Source organism: Tarenaya hassleriana, unplaced genomic scaffold, assembly GCF_000463585.1.
Source record: "Tarenaya hassleriana unplaced genomic scaffold, ASM46358v1 Cleome181, whole genome shotgun sequence".
NCBI classification, from domain to species: Eukaryota; Viridiplantae; Streptophyta; class Magnoliopsida; order Brassicales; family Cleomaceae; genus Tarenaya; species Tarenaya hassleriana.
The window spans coordinates 146,952-152,651 of record NW_010965226.1 but is presented as its reverse complement, the minus strand read 5'-3'; the positions used below and the strand labels follow the sequence as shown (position 1 = coordinate 152,651).

The 5,700-nt window shown below is 38.4% G+C and overlaps 1 pseudogene; it reads right to left on the bottom strand.

Annotated features, from left to right (window-relative positions):
- Positions 1–3,228: 3,228 nt before the first annotated feature.
- On the bottom strand, positions 3,229–5,470 carry LOC104810644 (annotated as a pseudogene).
- Positions 5,471–5,700: the final 230 nt, after the last annotated feature.

Here is a 5,700-nt window from a genome sequence, read left to right as displayed (position 1 = left end):
GTAAAATAAGATTTGAGATATGATGGAGAATAATAATGGATACAATATCATTATGTCGAATATTGTGTAACTGATTTGTTTCCATTGTATCTATATTTCTTTTTATATATATATATATATAATATCATGTAACCTTAACATGTCAATTACAATCATGCCCGTACAATCACATTGTAGCTAGGGCTAACCGTCAATTCCTCATCACCTCACGTGACGGTGCTGGTCACCTCACATGACACCTCACGCACTCGTCACTTCTCGTGACGTAAATATCACCTCACGTGACCCTGTGCGCCTCACGCGCTCGTCATGGAAATGTCACCTCACGTGGCTAAGTACGCCTTGCGCGTACCCACACAAAATAGTATCGACTACAAGTGTCAATCGGTATTGATATGTGTCTTCCCCAACATACTAACACGTGGTTCATCAGGAAAAAACAATCACAATTACGCTCTACCCATCTCGCTCGAATGAGCTACAAAATATAGCATACAACATGCATATTAATCCCCGCTACAATCACCTGTATTGTGGTATCCGATCCTCGACCGATATACCATTTAACGCTATACAAACTACCTCAAACAATCACGCAACAAATCACTTGTTGTCATTGTTGGAAATTCCTGGGATCTCTACAGCGAATCTAATTCCTAAGAGATCGATTTTAGGATTTGCACAGCGGATGTAAAACAAAAATTTTCTATAAACCCTAAAACCATGCATGCCTGATTTCGTAGGAACATTAGAACACTTATCTCAATCGATCGGAGGTTTGTTTCAATTAGCGTGTTCGTCCGATCACAAAGGCAGGGAGATTATCTCGCCCTCTAAACGTATCCACACGACGGAAAGGATTCCAACAGCTTGGAACTTGTCTGCTAGGACTGGAAAACTCGTTCTCCAATGCGCCATGATTTAGGAATCTATATTGATCAGGGTTTTTCGATCTCCTAAACTCTCAAAAGGTCTGAAAAATCATGCTCCAATGATTAGGAGGTGTGCCGCTAATTATATAGATCATAAAACCCTAATTAGAGTGAGATAAGTAATTCTCGACGTCCGGACCGATCGGTCCAGGCTATAGACCGATCGATCCAGCCTGTGGACCGGTAGGTCTGGACATCGTCGTCTCGGTTATTCTCATCTCTTTTTCGCGCATTATCCTTCCTGTGTGTGTGACCCTGTAGGCTCATCCGATATAGCAATATAACCCGAAATCTCCATTTCGGGTATACAAGTCATAGACGGTCTCTAGCAAGACACTATGACTACCTAGCTCGAATAGAGTTTGTTCGTTATCTTACGAACATCAATGATGATTTTAGTTGATGATCCTTTTGTATCACGATATCATATGTCGAACATAAGACGTGAAAAAAGCCACCTTATCTGATTCAACTGCTTTCTCGTTCACTGAGTTCGACTGTATGAAATAGACGACGCTCGTCTATAATGTGGCCACACATTTCTACAGTCTCGCTCACACGAGAGGCCCAACGATATCTCTATCTTTTACGAGAGGTACAAATCCCTTCTTGACTATCTACAATCCAATACATGATTCGTGTCGTACATGATACGCGCCTTTATAGTCCTCCTGTTACGCAGGACGTTTGACGTATTCAAAGTATGCAACTCCTCATGTTGGATTACGTAGACATCTTAGGTCATAAGATCCAATCATGGAACCGTCACATGAGATTCAAGTCATGACGCTAGTCCATGTGACAATCTCATGCGGGTCATTCCAGTATTCCGTTCTCCAATGAATACCTATGATTGTGATTGTATCCAATATCCATGATCATCTTTATGATTATCTATCACACATCATACTAGTCTTAGTACATCATTGTTCCCACAATGATATATGACTAGGGAGTTTAGCGTTGTTCATAACCATACATGGATTTCATAACATATTATGAATCAAACACTCATCCATATAACCATACTAAGTGTCAATACATGAAATGTATCAAAATAAAACTCATATAGCAGTACATCATAGAGCACTAAATTAACAGTCATGTCACACATCTCACCATAAGTCATTACTCGATTAGTAAATTTTTCTCTTTCTCCGTTGGACCGTGTCGGTCCGTCATCGAATCAGTTCAATTCAGCCCTTCGATTTCGTTCGAGACACCTCGACCTCGCTCCTCGGCCTGCTTCGATGTGTTCTGAACTTCTGATATGGACCGGTCAGTCCTACCTCTAGAACGATCGGTCTAGAGTCTCTGTTTTATCCCAAGACTCCTTGGTCTTTTCTTTACTCTTTTCAGTCTGGACCTGTCGGTCCAGGTATTGGATTGGTCAGTCTGGATCTAGCCTAGACCTGTTGCTTTCCTTTGTTTCTAACCTAGACATGCTGGTCCAGACTCTAGACCAACCGATCTGGGTCCTGAAATTAGAACAACTCAAAATTTTCACGTTTTCCAGATTTTTCTCCGATTTCAATCGATTCATTCTCACTCGTTTCTCAACCAAATCATGTCAAATTTGTTTCTAAACGCTCATGGATACGTCCTCTATCTAAATCAAGAATCAAATCATCGATTTAACATAGTCGCACGATGAAAACGAGATCACATAGAGAAAACTCAAGCTACCACTACAAAAAAACCACAAATTCCATCCGGCATATCCGTTGGAAAAGGCCGAAAATCCGTTGGAAATCGACATTTCCAACAGATTTCCAACGGATATTTTTGTTAGAAAAACATCGTTGGAAATTCGATTCCGTTGGAAATCCGTGGTAATTTCCAACGGAATTCCAACGCGAGAATTCGTTGAAATATTTCAACGGATTTCCAAAGGATATTTCCGTGGCATAATTCCAACGGAAGTCCAATGGCATATCCGTGGCAAAATTTCCACCGATATCTGTTGGAATTTCCGTTAGAAAAATTTTCACGGATTTCCAACGGCATTAGCCACAGATATCCGTTGGAACTGCCATTGAAATCGTCGTCAGAATGTTACAACGACATTTACAACAGCTATCCGTTGGTAAATTATAACGGATATCCGTTGGAATAATGTGTTGGAAATTTGCAACGCTCTTTGTGACGGATATCTGTTGGAATCGATAGCTGATTCCAACGGATACCGGTTGGAATGCCCGTTGGAATTAAAAAATATATATATATATATAAATATAATATATAATAAACAAAATTAAAATTAAAATATTTAAATAAAAAAAAATTGTAATTAAAATTAATTGGCACTACGGGTTTCTTCGTCATTCACTGGTCCTAAAAATACGTGTCGTCGTTTCTGCTCCCGAACTCGGCGACATGTTGTGGAGTGGGCGATCACCTCGCATAAACTCAACAATTTGTTCGAGGTTACTCACTTGTTGTCTCGTCACCGCAAACTATTGTTCGAGTGTCTCGATCCGCCATTGTGGTTCGAGATCACTCTGCATACCGGGAGGAATTGCAACACCGAAATCATCAAACAAATCTCTTTACAACCGCTCCAATCCATAGGTGCGGCCCTTATTTGGAGAGACCGACTGAAAACTGTATAAAATATTTAAAATAAATTTAAAATACTAAAATTTAATATTTATAAAAAAATTATTAAAATTTTTACCTCCACATATTCTTGATCCATCGCAGAGAGACCAGATGAAGAACCCGCTGAGTCGCCAACATTTTGCGAGAGTTGGGTAAGTCTCTGAGTCACCGTGCTTATAACGCGTTCAGCACGAGAATCGACATATGGTCCATCGGACTTTTGGTGTGTCCGAATGACAACTCTACAATTGACGACGTTTTCCCCATTTCTTTCTCCTAATATATATATATATATATATTTATAAAATTATTAACGCAATAAAAATTAAAATTTTAAAAATAAATGAAAAATTAAATTTTAAATAATTTCATCTCTTTTTGCCGCTTATTGAATAATTTAACAACGGAGATATGACGATGAGGACCATCACCCTCGATTTTTTGGGCCAGACGACTTTGTTTCGCATGGGAACTCTTATTTTTTAAATGTTCCAAATTCCAATGCGAAACAAGTTGTTGGTACAAGTCATTTGTTACCCAATCTGGTGCCAGTCCATGCAGCTGATGACGACGTTTGACGTTGTTCATCATTTGTTTCAACCGCTGCATACCGAGCTGGTTAAATTCTTTGTAAACTTTATCGGTGTACTTTTTTTCCACCAAAAATTTGCTTTATACAAAAAAACTAGAGTTAGTAATAAATTTAATAAATTTTTATATTCAATTAAATATTTAAAAAAATTTACGATGAATGAATGCCACCAAGAACGTTTCAGGTAGTCGGGTACCACCGTCCAACAATAGTAGAGTTGAGGAAAATTAGACGTTATTATTGTCGTAAATTTTTTCCTCAACTCTTTATCGTTAACACCAAACCTAATAATTATATTTTATTATTAATATTAGTTAATAATATAATTAAAATATTTATTTAAATAAATTAATTAAAAAAATTATCATAATACCCCGTCAAGTTCGAGATCAATTAACGGAACCTCGCGAGTGTTGAAGAAGTTTAAAATATCTTCTACCTCCTCCAGAGTTATTTCAATCTCTGGGAATAGCGGCGGTGCATCCGCGGGATCCGAAAGACGAGAAGGTGGTGGCGGTGCTCCAGAAGAACCTGCCAACAATCCACCGAAAAATTGATAACGCCTACGAAACTGAAAAAAATAATAGTTATTAATGTTTAAAACATAAACAAATATTAATTTTAAACATAACAACTATATTACCATGAATGAGGAGGAAGAGTGGGGCGTTCGGATTATATAATCGAAAATTCCAACGGATTTCCAACGGACATCTGTTGGAATTCTGTGCGCGCATTAATTTCCTCTCACTTTTTCCAACGGATGCCCGTTAGAAATATATATTCTAACGGGCATCCGTTGGAAAATGCCTGGATTGTCTCGATAGACGCCAGGTGCCATGAACGGATTTAATGTTTCAGTAATTCCAATGGATGCCCTTTGGAAATATGGATTCTAACGGGCATCCGTTGGAATATGCATGTATTGACACCAGGTGCGTGGAACGGATTTAATGTTTCAGTCATTACAACGGATGTCCGTTGGAAATTTCCAATGGGCATCCGTTGGAATACTGGCGATCATTCGATTTTCGTGATTAAATTCCAATGGATGCCCGTTGGAATTTAACAATTTTTTTAAAAAAAATAAAATGCCTCAAAATACAAAGAAAATTCTTCAAAATATAAATAAATATGAAAACAAAAAAAAGAAACAAGTCTACATAGAATCTTCATCACTTTCATCATCCGGAGTTGTACCATGGTTCGAAACGAATTTGTCGATATCGTCTTGTACGTTTGACGAATCATCAAGTAACTCGTCCTCTATGTCAGGAAATGCAAGTGTATCGTCGTAATCATCTAGTTGGATAGGAAGAACCGGATCTTCGAGTTGCTCTTGCATTGGCTCATCGAGATCTTGTGTTGTCGACGAATCCACGATTAATCTTCGTGGGTTAATCTTCAAAACAACCGAGCATTGATCTTTTCGTCGTCGTTTCACCGATGTCGCAGAATGTTTCGGATATGGAATGAAGTATACTTGGTCTGTCTGATCCGAAAGTATAAAAGGATCATACTTTGTATATGAATGTTTCGGATTTATGTCAACACCTCCCCATCTATTTTTTCGTG